The sequence below is a fragment of the Hyposmocoma kahamanoa genome, unplaced genomic scaffold, assembly GCF_003589595.1.
Source record: "Hyposmocoma kahamanoa isolate Upper Pololo Valley unplaced genomic scaffold, ASM358959v1 92, whole genome shotgun sequence".
In the NCBI taxonomy this organism is placed as follows: domain Eukaryota; kingdom Metazoa; phylum Arthropoda; class Insecta; order Lepidoptera; family Cosmopterigidae; genus Hyposmocoma; species Hyposmocoma kahamanoa.
The window spans coordinates 3335251-3352454 of record NW_020654748.1 but is presented as its reverse complement, the minus strand read 5'-3'; the positions used below and the strand labels follow the sequence as shown (position 1 = coordinate 3352454).

At 35.7% G+C, this 17204-nt stretch overlaps 1 protein-coding gene across 2 annotated transcripts in view; it reads left to right on the top strand.

Annotated features, from left to right (window-relative positions):
• LOC113236501 overlaps window positions 1-17204 on the top strand; it is a 71217-nt gene that overhangs the window by 27438 nt on the left and 26575 nt on the right. The window contains exon 2 of one of the 2 annotated variants that reach the window (XM_026472607.1): window positions 6943-6986. The exons of the other annotated variant lie outside the window; for it this stretch is intronic. The gene's annotated coding sequence lies outside the window, so the exon portion shown is untranslated. The remainder of the gene's footprint in view (window positions 1-6942; window positions 6987-17204) is intronic. 2 annotated transcript variants of the gene reach the window in all.

Genomic DNA, 17204 nt, shown 5'->3' with positions numbered 1-17204 from the left:
ATACTTTCTCGGGCCTGACGAATGTAATTATGTTTAGTATATTTTAATGTACATACATTGAGCGTTTAGCATTTTTCCCAATGTAGTTTGCTGGGTTTTAGAAGGTTCTCGTAGATATGGTGATGGTCCAACGGACGACTTCCGTGGTCGAGTGGCTTGCACACCGGTTTTCATGGTGTCGCCATCTCTGAGGTTCCAGGTTCGATCCCCGGCCGAGTCAATGTATCCAAGTCAATTACTTTTTTATATTGTCTCGGGTGTGGGTGTTTGTGATCCGAGAAACGTATGTGATGTTGTCCAATACTTATTTAATTAAAATTTATTTATTTATAATGGTAATTTTATTACTTCAACATTATTCTGTATTTCACCAAACAAATATTCATTATTCAAAAAGCGAGCAAAAGTGGAACTATCTCTAACAGATATCCCTTCCTGTAAACGCAAGGTAGCGCGAACAAAAGTCATAATAGGGCAACAGCGTGTAAGAGAGAAAGAGGGAGAAATATTGTAAACTAGCAGATAGATAAATATTACCGATACTTACTATAATTACTATAAACACATAGTAGAATAAAAGTATCTATTTTGACTAAACGAAACAAATCAATAACAATAATTTATCCACGACCAGAATACAAAACAATCACAGCAGACTATCATGCGCATCTGAATCCAAATTTGGACAATTGTTTTTCTCCTTTTCAACATTGGTAAACGACAATTCAAAATTACCAGCTTCTTCTAACCATTCAACCATGTAATCAAAAAGGTCAACGAACTAGTAGAGAAGAGCTAAAACACGAAGTTTAACCTCTAATGGGACTAAGTCAAATAGAGAGCAATTATTTATCCATTCTCTTAGCATCTACTTTCTAACAGTCCCGATCCGTCGGAAACAATGTGAATCGCTTATATAACAGCCATTAGGGGATCAGGTGCAAGCCTTCCGGCATTAGATAGACAGATAATAATACTGAAATATATGAGAAACATTTGGGACTCAGGTGTTTCTCTTGGGGAACCCTGGGCAGGTCCTATTTTGTTTAATTCGATACGTCAAATGATCCTCTTCACAATTTACATAAAGGTTAATAGAGTTAACTCAAATGCAGAGGATTTTATTATGACAGTCATCCATACTAATAAAGAAAAACAAAAGATTGACATTCCTTATGGTACCTTACTGCACCCAGAATAACGTTGCTTTTGTTGTTTTATATGACGAAAATGTTCGGTAGCAATTTTATTGTTTTCACGTTTTAAAAGTATCGATAAAATCATTAAGCATTAGGTTTAGAAATGTACTAAAATGTAAATGTTTTATTGAAGGTTAAAGACGATAATACAAGACGCCTAAAAAACCGTAAAGCAGATTTATACTTCGTTCAAGGTTATTGAGCAATAAAATTTTATGTTACTGGACTTTTCGTACTTTGGTCTTCCTTTTAAGGGATTTAGCTGTAGGGAACTTCTTAATGTTTTGTACTTCAACGAGCCATCGCACTTGATTTGTATTGTAAAATACACCCACGCTCTCGTATTTGTAGATGTAAATAGGTATTTTTCAAATAGTTTAGGTAATATATGTAATAATACTGAGAAACTAAATACCACTTACTGGTAGAAATAGCTAGTTTTAATGTTATGATAACAATGTGCTGGATGGAAGCTGTGGTGTCCGACTACTGCGATGAGCATGAAGTGTATGTATGTACCTGTAACGTGCCAATAAACCACGCCAAATATCTGGTCTCAAACTGAGTGATTACTTGTACTATGTACACCAGAACAACGAAAGTTAATTCGAACTACTACCTAGAACACCCCGACCAAATACAATTTCGAAAATTCGTTACCCAGAACGGTCCAACCGGTACTAAATCTGAGACCTCTTCGTCGTTGTGTCCTTAGTTATTCAGATATTATTTGCTTTATTTCAGCCTATATAAAACAAACATACCCTAATAAACTTATCCAAGTTTATTCAAGATCGCCGTTAAGTGGTTTATTCAATAAGGACCAAAAAAGCTTTTCTGTAAATTGATAAACATGAAAGAAAAACAAAAACCAAAAACATTTACAAACCTGACTTCCTAAAATAGAAAATGTTTAGTCAGGTGAGTTACGTGAGACGAGAAAAAGTGGAACGGTGCGGTCACGACCACGACTTAGGAACGTTCTCATCATGACGAGGGCGAAGGTAGAAGTTCAACTGTTGCCGCCAAATTACTGGTATCAAGTGAAACAGTGCACTTTGCTCGCCAATCTCTGTAATAAGCATTCATTTTATTTAATTTTGTTTACGATTTTTTTCGTGCTTTTGTTGCTTTCGATTGCGTGTTTTGAGTATTTCAATTACATAGGTAAAGTATGTTACACAAAGAGACATTTTAAAAGTTACATAAGAGTTGACAGACTTGACTGCAAAAGGGAATGTGTAGTTAAAAACAAATTAGGTACCATAGAAAATTGTTACATTGGCATAATGAAGTGTAAGGAAAAAAAACAATGTTATCTCCTGTTTTTTCAAATTTTAAGTCAACTCAGAATTATAATATAACCGTTAACTATAAAAAACCAAAAGGTTCCGTGTAGATAAGTGGCAAAGGGTGGACATTTGAAGAAGGTAAACCAATGTAGAAGCGGTACACATCAAATGTTACAATACAGGACATTTTCAGTTCAATACCTCCTACTAATAGTTGACACAATGAAACAGGGTCGTTTTGACACCTGTCATCGCAGAGCATAACTAGGGCTGTGCACCACACAAATTGGTAACTAAATTAACCGATTCTCGCGATAAATCGAATAAAAATTTTCAAAAATAAAAAAGTGAGTTGGGGTGTAATTTGTGGTGTTCTATGTGTGTGTCAATGGCACCCGCGACGCAGTGTTTTCCTAGTGGGGGGCTATGAGTATGTGCGTTATTTAAAAAAAACAGTCATTGAAATTTAACGATCAGCTGATTACAATACTATTCTCTAAAAACAAAAAATGGGCTGAAAATGTAACTAAAAATTGTGATTTAAAATTCGCGCCTAAAAATACATAAATATTATAATGCGCCAACAAAATTAATGTTTTTTTTAACCCCAATAAGTTAACAATTCTTGTTTACTATATTATATATTATTATACAATATATCTATTTCCATCTAAGTTACAGTCTATCGCTTTTCTTAGTTGTCAAAGATTGTACGCGATTGTTACGTGGGTCCTACAGAATTTGAACTACAAAGATTCCTGGGCTAAAATTAGAATACCACACATGAAACTATGAAATACCAAGTGGTACACAATGCATGTCGTAAATGTATTTTATCGGGGCCCATGTTTCATTGTGTGCGACACTTCGAAACTCACACATTGTAGTCTATAATAATAATAGTAACACATAAACTAGGTAGAGCGGGATGCTTCATTGGAGTTTCGCATGTGACTGTCGTAAAAATTTTCATTTAACTCAGTTAAAACTACGCGTATCATGATTATAAATATAGGTTACAAAAAACACTCCTAATCAGAAAAAAAATCATGTGATTTGACAAGGACAATGTTTTTCTCTTATTTTTCGCTACTGAATCGTAAATATGTAGTTCCGCCGATAATGGGTAAATTATGCCAAATCATGGGTGTAATGACCTTAAATCCAACGCCTGTGCGATCGAGACCTTGTTAGTCTACAAATTATAGTTCAAAGACATTATTACATATCCAAATTGTTTGTATTGGCCTTCAGTTTTACATTTGTTTAACTATAGAAGAGTACACAATTAAAAAATTACATATATTACAAGTTACACCTGCTTATTTTACAATATTCTGGTTTCGGCACTCCTTTTAAATAAATTCACTGTGTTAAGAGCCCTGCTCTTCCATATTATAAAACAGCCCTCGTAGCATGGCTACGCATGATAGTCGCGACGCGCGCCATAAAATTGGCTATCTAAATTAGATCTGATTGAGACATCCAATAGCGCGCGCTTATTCCAATTTTATCGCGCGCGTCGCGACTATCATACGTAGCCATGCTACGGGGGCAGGTGTGTTAAATATTAAAGTGAAATAGTAAATCGGTTAATTTTATCTATATTACATTTCAATTATTTTTTATGATATTAACTGACGGGATGAAGAAGTCGCGCGCTTAGTGGTAAGTATGGACCAATAATTGGTAAGCGACATGCCTGTCCATAGCAGTTGCAGTACCACTTATACAAGAGATGCACATTTACTATTCGATTTTTGGGAAGATCGATTCAAGTGTATACGATAAGCGATTTTTTGTAATGATTTATTTCAATGCGTTTTTTAAGTAAATCGATTCAATATTAAGGCGAATGGAATCGTCTTGATCGTATTCATAATTTAAACAAAACAGTCTCTTTCTGAACCCCTTTTGAATCATAAGGTTAATACTATTTTATATTGGTCTGCAAGAAAAGCAGTTTAGGAACATCTTAGTACAATAAATCTACACTTCTGTGCCATCTAAACGTCGTTTCTCCCTGGCTAGGTAATATTACTCTAAATGAAAGTCGCAACCGACTGAAGTCACATAAGCTGTCAAAATTATTAAATGTTTTCGAAATAAATTTTGATTGAATGATTGAAAAGATCGATCCGATCTGTGGATCGATTCAGAGGCATATGATCCATTACGATCCAGAAAATCGATTCAAAGCAAAAAATCGTACACTCAGAGATTTCAATCGCAAAGATGTGAGAGGCACACTAAGACATACGTTGACAAGTTCCATGCACCTGTAATTTCACCAGCGTCAACACAATCAACACAACACTGCTCACATTACCGCATGGCGACAGAAATATGTGCAGCGGCAGTATTCCCTCAGACGAACCCTTTCACAAGGAGCTCTACTACTACTAAAATATTATTAAAAAAAACATTGTTATTTAAACTTGCAATAAAAAGTTTATAATGATTTCTAATTTGATATTGTAAGTATGTAGAGTTACTGTTTAACACAACATATGCTGTTTCGAAGTCCAGTTACTAGTTTGCAATGATTTTAATGAATTGTAATATCTACGGATACTTTACAAATTGCGGTTTCACTTTTCAATGTCACATTTCAATTGGAAAATATTATTAAGTGCTCGTATATCAACGTTTTCTAATTTCGTACCTAGGGCTGTATGACTTGTTGTTATTAAGTTATTACGTGATATAAATTGCAACCCACCAATCAACATATCTGTTGATTATATACGTGTATGTAGTTATTCTTATCAACGTAATCGACTTTTTAGCGAAATTGAGCTATTAACACTCGTCGGTGTTTTGTAAAAAGGGCGCCAAAAACGCCATTTTGAAAATTTTTTCAGGTGAACAGGTTTATTCTACTGTTTTTAAATATTTACGATCTGTTTTAAAATTCAGTTTTGGTTTTAAAATTCAGTTTTGGTTTTAATTGAGCAAACTTTTTTAAGATTTAATTTAAAACAATATGTACATATTTTAAAACAGTTGTCAAAAACTACAAGTAAAACATGCTCCGCTGAAATTTTTTTTCAAAATGGCGCTTTCGCCTTTTCTTGTCAACTTGTCAACTTATGTCTCAAGGTAACGGGCGCAGTGGCAGTGCCCCTAAGATCTTTGTGATTTAAAGCTCTGAGTGCCACTGCAACTTTTATGGATAGACGTGTCGCTTACCACTAGGCGCACTACTTGTTCATCCCGTCACTTGATATTATGTAAAAAAAGACAAATTTGTACTTATTTATAAGTCGTCGTGTTGATGTGAACTGTTGCGGAGTACTTCTAAGGATTTCTTATCTTAATTTGAAATAAAAATATACTCGGTTTTTACATTCTGTATTAAAAAGTATATTATTTAACAATTTACTAATACCTGTACGAGGGAAGATCTCTACGCGGCCACGGACATGTCACTGTTAGTAAGTGTCATATTTTCGGTAGCTCTAGTTTCCTATACCGTTTTGCACACATTCCTCGCCCGCATCCCTCGCACACATCTCACGCAAAAATTTTTTCCGCTAACTTTTTTCCACCGGAGCTGTGCTAAATAAGGCTAGGAAAATGATTTAATCCTATTGGTGGATTTTTTCCTCGCACACTGCTTCGTTACATCGCACATCTCTGGTGGATTTTTTCAATAAATTGATTTTAATTTAAATATTTTTGTTTGATAGCTACAGTTGCGGGTATTAATGTGTGAGTACATGTAGCGAAATTATAATTAAACAAACTCCATAAAAGTTTATTGAATGTTATAACATTCTATCGAATAAAACTTTTGTAACACGAGTTGTTTTTTAATAGACATTTCCTGTACATTTCGCTATATGCATACATCTCATGCGTATTTATTCGAAGTTAATCGTAAAAGTAGAAATATTCTGACGACCTCAGGAGCTGAGCTCCAGCGATTTGGACTGTGTGCACCGGATACGGAAGACCCGGGTTCGCTTCCCAGTAGGACTAATTTGTGAAATAAACTTTTCTAAATTGGTTCTAGTCTAGATGGGAATGCCCTAAAGCGAATTCCATTGCTCTAGTACTCACAGAATTAAGAAATAACAAACAACAACAAAGGAATAACACAAAGTACAAAGGAATACCTGCAAACTGAATAACTGCCGATTTGTTCAAACATGTTAACGTAAATGTTCTCTAGTAATTTAAATAAAAGACTGACCAGTGGAAGTCATCCCACAGGATTCTTTTCTCACAAGTAATATTAAAATAAAATAATCACTTGTACAAAACCTTGACAGTTCTCGGATGACCAGTTTCAAATACCCTTCACGCCACCTCTCGTCCTAATTCCATATAATTTGTGCCCAATTTGTTCCACTTTCGCTTCCAAGGGCGTTTCTATATATGTACTTAGTAATCATAGTATCATTAACGCGTAACTAAATGGTCTAATTATTTATTTTTGTTTTCAGGTACTTACATTAAGGGATTTCTTAGAGATCTTTACGTAAAAGAGGTAATGTTTCTTACTTTTTGTGTACTTACTTAAGTGTTGTAGATATTTTAACTGCCAAGGTTAGGGAAGGGAACAGTAAAAACCGTAGTTAATTTACAACTTAAGCTGTTTTTTTGGCCTATCCTTTTGGTGAAACTCACTACATCTAAAGCGGGAGTTACATGACGAGTCTAGACTGGACCCAATAAAATTTTTAAGTAACTAAAAAATGTTTTTTATGAAAATCCGTTTGATATTTTTTTTTAAAACCAGACCAGAAAACATCTAGAAAACCGTTGTAAAGGATTTTGAAATTTATAGGACTGCGCTTTAAACGCTAGACTGTCTTAGATGACATGACACATTGAGAATAACTAAACTAGGAAGTGTGATTATAGAAGCAGCAAGGGTTTGAAAACAGGCAATCACACAACACAGCAAAGCTTTAATTATTCAAATTAGATTGAATCTGGATCATTCTCAAGAAGGATGCATTTGAATGGAGGCTCTTTCCGGCGCTCTCTGCCATTGTGCGCACGCGCACCGCTGGCCTTGCACCTTTCACTGCTCGCTTGAGAAACCTTACTGATCCAATACGGTGATTATTGGACGGAATTGGTTCTTGTAAATAATAATAAATGGTGGTTAGTTTAAATTGACTTCTCCAGTTAATAATCTTAATAATAGAAGTATGAGAACGTCCGTTTAGATTTACTGAAAAAATGAAGGAAAGAACATTTTACAGGATTTTTTTTTATTTAATAATATTAAATGACGGGACGACAAATCGTGCGCCCGATGACAAGTTACACGTCTGTCCATAACGGCACTGCCACTGCGCCTGTCGTCACCCTGAGACATATGTTGACAAGTCCCACGTGCCTGTAATTTCACCAGCACCAAATCGGAACGCAGTAATGCTCACATTACTGCTTGGCGGCAAAAATAGGTACGGTGGCAGTACTTCCCTGGACGAATTGTTTCACACGGAACTGTGCTGCTTCTAAAACTGTTCCATCAATTGAAAAAAGGTAAAAAAAGTCCCACGTGAAAGAAACAAGAAAATTTTACAGGATTTTAGGTTCGAATTAATATATCCGTGATTTTATTGAATGTCATGACGATATACATTTTTTTATTATTAATATAAAGATCGAACACAAACAACAATTCTAATGAGCCATTTGGTAGAGCGGTGGCCCTGGTTTGGCACAGATGCAGGTTGGAGTCCTATGAGATCGACGGATTTTTTGTTATGTTCGATCTTTGTATTAATAATTATAATATATTCGTTTAATATTACAAACTTATTTTAGTACAACGGCACTACATTATGGATTTCTCATTTATTATTTAGTAGCAGTAGAAGTCCTTGTGAAAGGATAATCCAGGGAAGTACTGCTAGGTACCTTACCTATTTCTGTTGCCAAGCTAGAGCATTATGGCGTTCCCGTTATAAAGGGTAAGGGTTCTGGTGAAAGTACAGACACATGGGATTTTTCAATTTTATATCTCAAGGTGACAGGTGCAGTGGCAATGACCATATTAGATCTTTGTGATTGAAATCTTTGAGTGGCCTATAATTGTTATGGGTACGCATTAGAGATGCACGATGTTTTTGCTTTGAGTCGATTTTCTGGATCGTAGCTTGTCATCAGGCGCACGATTTGTCGTACCGTCATATGCCTCTGAATCGATCCACAGATCGGATCGATCTCTTCAATTGATCTCATAAAATCGTTTCAAAATTAATTTCGATAAAATTTTAATAATATTGACAGCTTTTGTGGCTTTAGTCGGTTACGACTTTCATTTAGAGTAATATTAACTAGCCAGCGATAAAAGACGTTCAGATGGCACAGTAGTATCGATAATATTGTAGACTTATTGTGCTTAGATGTTGCTAAACTGCTTTTCTTGCAGACCAATATAAAATAGTATTAACCTTACGATTCAAAAGGAGTTCAGAAAGAGACTGTTTTGTTTAAATTACGAATACGATCAAGACGATTCGATTCGCCTTAATGTTGAATCGATTTATTTAAAAATCATATTGAAATGAATTGATACAAAAATCGCTTATTGAATCGATCTTCCCAAAAAACGAATAGTAATGTACATCCCTTGTACGCATGTCGCTTACTACGTGGCACACGACTTGTTTGATCATAAAAAGCAGTGATATCTCAGTATCTCGCTTTTATTCATGTTTAGTCTCTGTCCATCCTAAGGTAGTCTGGAAGAAATCGCTGTAAGCGATAAGACCGCCAATTGTTACCCTGCATGTATGCTAACAATAAACAATTTTCTATCTATCTAATACCATATTTAGGAGCTGTTTATTAACACGAGTTTTATAGATGTGTAACTATGGTTATCTCATTTAGAGGAGGCGTGATAATAAATACATTGTTACGTTGTAGGTACGTAATATGCAGAAATTGATAAGATGGCAATACTTCCCTGGACGAACTCTTTCAGAAGGAGCTCTACTGCCACTAAAAAGTAACTAGTTAATTATTAAGTAGATTTATAATTGTATAAGAGCGTGCTCACTAACAAACTGTTTCCAGTTTGGCGGGAGATAGTTTCCCGTAAAATATATATTTTAAAAAAGTACACAAATTGTGCTAAAGTTTGCATGATCTTTGCGAGTCGTAACAATCTACCAAACGTGTATTTAAAGATAAGTTATCGACAATTTAATAATAAGACTATTGTGATCTGATTTACATCTCAGACATACGCATTCAAACCTGGCTAAGGTCAAGGCGCGTTCAAAAACTCGCTAACACAATTACTTACCTCCATGTGTGTAGAAGGCCGGATTATGTCAGACTACACGTCAGTCCAGTCAAGCCAGGCCAGTTCGCAGCTGCCTCGTAAAAATACTGCCTTCCAGTTTTGATACCGTTCTGTGATACGTGCAAATTTGTCAGAGGCTTACGTATCTTGTTCACATTTTCGTATTATAAGGATGTAAGGCTTTCAAACTTAAGCTAGAATAATTATACCTTTTTATAAAAAAATACCGACCTGAAGTTTGTGAAATTATACATCTATTTGCCAAGTTTTATTAAAATCGGTTAACGGAAAATGGGTGAAATTCAATAAACCGGATTCATCCCCTAATTTGCCACCTCTAAGGGTAGAATATTTTCTAACAAATTTGAATGGAACCACTACTAAGGTACACTTTAGGTGTTCAATACTAAGACAGTCGTGACAAGGAGACTTCCCTCTGACCATTGATCTAATAACACTCGCAACTTGTTTGGTGGCAATTCTAAAAGTAATTCTAAGATGTCTCCCATCGGTCTTCCAGCCTCAGCGTCAATTACCTGCGGCGCCGTCGCAAGTGGTGACTGTACCTTGAACTGGCGCCGAAACGCATTGGCTATGTCAGCCGGCTCATGTGCACCACCTGCGCTTACTGGGAGGCTTAGCTTCGGATTTAATTTATTAGTCGTTTTCCAAAACTTACCAAAACGATTATTTGAGTGATGTTAGGCAATAAAGTCCATTTTTATCTGTTCAGCATTAATAACCAATAATGTAACAAAGGTACAGCAATGAAGTGGAATTCCCTGCCTGCAGATTTCTACCCTGAACGCTATAACTTGAGTCTTTTCAAAGCATTATAAGGGTGTGTATGCTCCATCGCCCACCTCAGCGTCACTTTCCATGTGAGATCGAGATCAAATGCGCACTTATTTCTACAATAAAGAACTTGGATCCACAATAGTAATCATTTTGTGATCCGTTTAGCTCTTTCAGATTGTTTGTAACTATGACATTTGAATGTTTTAATGTTAGTTGGTTTAATAACAGTGGAGCTCGTTGTGAAAGAGTTCGTCACGGAAGTACTGCCACCTTAGCTATTACTGCCGCCTAGCCGTAATGTGAGTGTTTCGGTTTTGAGCGGTAAGACTAATTACACTTGGTACCGTAACAACAGCAGGGGCACCGCCGCCCTTGCATTTGTATACACACTTTCGTACACGCTCACAGCGGCGGCGTTACTTTTCGTAGTTGCCTCAATGCCCTATCAATGTACGATTTTAGTAGATGAATCCGTATGGGCCACATTGGCACCGCTGGTGCTGCGACATGACGCGGTAACCCTTGCGGCGTCGTAGCACCAAAAAACGCCGCCGCCTCGGTGCCGTAATCAGCCTAAGGGTGCTGGTGAAATTACAGGCACATAGGACTTTACAACAAATGTCTCAGGATGACGGGCGCTGTGGTATTGCCTTTCCGACTTTTGCGATTTAAAGCTCTGAACGGCTATGCAACTGTTATGGACAGGCGTAAGCGACACGCCACCTCTTGCACGACTTGTTCATCCCGACACATAAAAAATGAGGTCTATTTAGGAAGTGCAATCCCTATGATTTCTCACTCATTATTTTCAGGTGCATCTGCCTTATGAGTCAGCAGTAGTGTTAAATGAGTGACGATTTAAAAGTGTAATTTGCTTACCTATGAAGTGAAGATATATTTGTCTCAATTTATTTTTAACCTAATAGTTGCATACAAGCTTGCATAAACTTGTTTATTTATTTGCAATATAATAATAAAAATAAGTAAATTGAAAATTAAAGAACACTCGGATAATACAAATTTTAAACAAGGACTGTAAGCCGAGTTCTTTCAAGACATAATTAGCATTCAATGTCAACTAAATATCTTACCAATTATCTGCAATCAGATAATTGGTAAGATATTTAGCCCTGGTTTAAGTTTTTGCTATTTGTCAATGAATCATTGGCAAATAGCGTTGCTTATTTGGTGTTAACATTGTCCAAAGATATTATCGCAAATTTGTGAGTCAGAATTTCGCAGAAACATAACAAAGAAATTAAGGAAACGTGGAACCTGAAGATATGACACGTTAAGACGAGATGAAGTTTTTACGCGTTTTTCGGTAGCTATAAGAAAAACGTGATGGTTCGAGGTTACCTTACAGGTTTTGATACTCTATCTACCAGCAAGAAGTACATGCAAAAAATTTTTTTTTACTTTTCCTTAAATGGGACTCTAGATACGACTTCCAAAGACATGGCCCATATTCTACTTTACGTTTCATTTTGTGTAATTTGGTGATCGGTTACCAGCTGCTAAGAGGCGATTATTATGGTCATAATATTTTTACGTCCCACTACAAGGCACGGAATTACCTATCAGAACTTTTCATATTGCCGAATGTAATTTTCCGCGGAAAACTTTTTCTTTCTAGAATTATGCAAAACTTTTCTTTTCCAAAATATTCTAAAAAAATAACGGTTTCTTTATAAATCGCTTTTCGGGATTATTAAATTTCGTGCAAACGTTGTTTCGGGCAAATGTATCTTCGGACTTCTGATCGGTTACCAAAGGGTCTCCTCTAAGGACAAGGTTTTGATCATGGTCCGCCACCCTGGTCCTCTGCGGATTGACGATTTCACACGTTGTCCAAGAGTTGCCTTCTTCGACTTGCTAGTTTCATATCACGATATATAATGTACATAACTCAGAAATTAAAGCCACGAGTAGACAGCAATTCGAAGCGACTGCTGTATAACTGCTTAAGAGGCATTAGAAAATCACAACTGAAGATACTTAAGTAAATGGAAGAACCAGGTAAATGTAATAATTGTCTTTTCATGTTCCCACAACACTTAGTGCAATATCTATTACATTTCTACAACAAACAATCGGTATTAATCGGGTTAATCTTCGATTTCTCACGAGGTGTCCATGTATCCATAATTATTGTTGTCACTTAGAACGATCTTTTCAAATTGTAGACGGCATTGTTCTCGAAGTTTCTATTACTGAAATCGCTGAAGCGTAGGATAAAACTTTGCTTTCAAAATGCTCTTTCACTTCCATAAAATAGTGTTCAGTTATTTCGCTACTTTCATTTTACAGATTCACCTGATAAGAATGAGTTAGTAACTCAAGGGGTTGCTCTTTGTAAATTTATTTATTTATTTTACATACATAAGCTAGCAAGTATCGTTACAGGACTAACATAATGCAACAGTGTAGCCAAAATTATCACTCGTTCAACATTATTAACAACACTAATATTATATTCAAAAATTCTATTGTATCTTTCTATTGTATTATTCCATAACACATTATAAACAAAGCTATTTTATTGAACTCACACAGAGAACAGGCAAATATATTCATTTTCCCATCAATAACGTTCAGAGTCCTCATCGCTCGTGTCAGTAGTGCCCTGTCCAGCAGGTTGGTTCTCCCACGAGGAATCGCCAACAACTAAGGCCGGTGCCCACGCGACTCAAAACCTCTGCATTGCATGTCTTGCCTCTTAACAATTGAAACACATACAAAACAAGTGATAATTTATAAATAAACATTTGTAAGTATACATTTATTGAAAATAATATGATAGATGAAGTCAACGCAAGAGCGAAACGTGTCACTACCATGGATTTTTGTCATCCAAGTACGAGGAAAATCGAATAATCTAATGCGTCACACAAAATTTAACTGAGTTGACATAATTTTGAAATATGCAGCATAATGAAATTTCTACTATTCTTTTACATCATAATGGATGCAAAGTGTTTCTTGTCATCCATCACTTTATAAGCAAAATATTAAGATCTCTCCATTGTGGTCAGATTAAATACGCCTACACATCGCTAAAGAAGTGTCGAGACGCGATGCCGTATATCATTTTTTGCTGTTGTGACCGCTTGATGTTTTAAACAAATTAAATAGTAACAAAGTTGCGGCTTTTTATTAGATCTTTATCGCGCTTATAATTAGTTTGACACGAGAAGGAGGAGGCGTTGAAGGTAAACAACAGGTAAGATGAATACAATAATGAATGAAATTGACAGTAAATGTTTAAAAGGGATTAAATTCGAGATTCCCAATCCGTAATTTAATAAAGTAAAATAATCCATTATTGTTTGCAATTAAGCCGTGGTAACCTAATGGTTTGACCTACCACCTGTCAAGCAGAGACCGTGGGTTCGAATCCGGGTTCGCATTTGTGAGTTTCTTAGAATTAATGCGAAATTTAATTTGAAATTTACCAGTGAAGGAAAATATCGTGATGAAACCTGCCGTCGAAGAAGGTTCACAATCCTCGGAAAACCCGTGGCCAGCAGTGAGACGTATAAACGGGTCGATGATGATGATGATGAGTTTGTTATTGTTATTGATACAAAGTTCGAACAAACACAAATAAAAATTCTTTCGATTGGACTGGACTGTGAAACGTCGTGTTCGTGGCCAGTCAGATCGAAGGAATTTTTCTTTGTTTTTGTTCGATCTTTGTACCAATAACAATGACATAATTTATTCATATTATTTTTTTCTTAAATAGTCATTAGAGGACTATATAAATAGGACTTGAATTCCATCATTAATTCAGTAATTATCGTCATTAAGCATAATTACTTAGGCACATACATAAAAACGTCTTAACGCGTTTGCTTAACTTTCAACAGTACAATCACTTGAGGTAACATGTTTAACATTTTAACAAAATTACATTCAAAGTTTCCAAGAAGGTTACTTAAAATTTTATAAATTATATTCATTACACATTTGTTGAAATCGACTGTAGCCCAGTGGGACAAGGTTAACTCTTAATTGAACTATTGAATTTTTATTAGCAGAAGAGCTCCTTGTGAAAGAGTTCGTCCAGGAAAGTACTGCCATCTTACCTATTCCTGCCGCCAAGCAGTAATGTAAGAACTACTGTGTTTAAAAATTTGAGTTTGGGTTTGACGCATTTGTAAATATGATGGACTATTATTTTTATGACCTACTTATTTTAATAACTTTAAGAAACACTCTATACAAAACACTACAACTAAAATAATAATATGTGCCAGACAACCACCCCCATTGCCAGGGTTCAAACTAGGAAATTCTCTGTGTTATTAATACCAGAGAACGGAATTCACTCTGGGGCATTTCCCAGAACACCCAGACCAGAACCAACTAGAAAAATCTCTTCCCAAATTGGTCCGACCGGGAATCGAACCGGGACCTCCGCATTCAGCGTCCACCATGTAAACCGTTAGGCCACCAAGGTTGAAAAATAAGCGTCGTCCTTTATACGTACACACAAAAAGTGTCCAGGGATCGTTTTGCCAATTACTGAAAACCATGTTTTTTTTATTAAATACTTTTTTAACACCAGTGGTTTTTTGGTCAATTTTGGAATTTAATAAATAAATACATAATTTAATAAATTTATATCATCATTGACTTTATAACCAGAAATAGAAACAAAATAAGGGTCATCCATCCCTGGCAACTCATCAGGCAAATGGGCCCTATATTACTTTTAAATATCAAATCTCGTTTGCTCTGAAACCACAAATTAGAAAGCTGAAATAGTACCTACAGCGCCAACAACTGACCTGTGTGTACGTGTATTCCAAAAATATTCAGTATTTATTGTAATAAAGATAATATCTCTAACAATCGGGGCAATCGTTCCATTCGATAGTGTGGGAAAAACATCTAACTACAAGACAAACTGAATCACATTTCATCCATAATTAAATATGTAATGTTTAAATTTTCGTCCATTATAGTAACGCCCAAGTTAAACTAGTCGATTCGAAGTGAAACAATTGACGACACCCGTCAATTGTTTCGAATTCGGGCTGGCCAATAAAAAAAAACCTTTATCACTAGACACTTGATGCCACAGACCACATAAAACAACTGCACGTATTCTACATCGAATCATACAGTAATAATTTTACTTACTCTAATCATAAGCACTTCTAAGTATCTAAGCCCTCCGTACGACAAAATTATTAACCTCAGAGAGTAATGTTTCCTTTGTTTAATAATATGCAGGACTCCTTTAGAATGACAAGTTGATTTTAGATTCTTATTAAAAAACAAACGCCAATAGCAATAGAAAGATATAGACGACAGACTATAGAAACAAAATGCTTTCCTCGATGACAGGAACTGGCAAAAGGCCTAGCAGCATAGGCACGGTTTTATTATTGTTAACCTTCGACAAAGCAAGGTGAATGTCTGTTAGTCCGTCTCGGTCTGTTCAGTGTTGCAAGCGCAAGCGCATCTGCAGTCACAGACAATGGCTGTTTTTATACAGGGCAAGGATAGATAAAATTAAAACTGACATCGGACGGTTCTTAGAACTTAATGAAGGTTATGATCTGTCCGATTAAATGGTATTTTTTTCTCAAGTACATTTCTTTGTATTAAAATTATAAACACAAAGTCTGAGACTGAGCCTTCCAAATTTTTTCTTTAGGAGCCCAGTGTCTAGTCGGGTTCGACATTTTAAAGGATTGTAAATTACATCTTAATGTTAGAAATAAAATAATATAAAATGTACTTGTAATTATGTAGTAATTTTTAAGTTCATTGAATGTAACGATGTTGACCACCATGATGCCCATTAAGCCGGGGAACGAACCAGCGGACCTTATGAATTTTTCCATGTGCTTGTTGCAGTTCTTTTTAACGACTTTATTGCCGTACCTTTACAGCAACCATCAGCTGTCTAGAAATGTCACTTTAATAATTGTAAGTTGTAATTTTAATTTTATTAACCGACTTCAAAAAAAGGAGGAGGTTCTCAATTCGACTGTATGTTTTTTTTTCTTTTTGTGAGAACTCCGGTATATGTGAACTGATTGTCATGATTCTTTTTTTGTTGGAGAGAGGGTACCTCCATAGTTGTCACATTTAATTTTGAAGAAAATCATCCACCTCTGAGGGTGGCTGTGAAGCATGAAGATTCATTTTTGTAAATAGTGCCTAAATTGTACTATAAGGAGCAATTATTTTAAAGGTTGATTTTGCTATTCTCCAATTCAGGGCGTTTTTCTCTCTCAATATACTTTGAGTAGTGAGAACCGATTTTTATTATCTCCTGTATCAAGTCCCGTATAGTGGCAGCTAGGGAATGAATCCGGGTTTGCGCACATTCCGGTAACCGTTTTCAATAAAACTTGGTAATTATATGTAATTCCACGTACTTTTGAGGTTGGTTTTTTTAGTACTCTATACTGAGATTATTGAATGTCACGCTGCTGCACCAACTAAATCTTCAATTATTTTTGTGAAATTACTTCACTAGTTTGTTATAATTATTAATACAAAGATCGAACACTATGTATATATAATATTTCTCACTAGACAAACCATGCATTTATTAGAGACACCCTCAATCTGGTTGGGTTATGATAATTATTAATACAACGCACACACTCA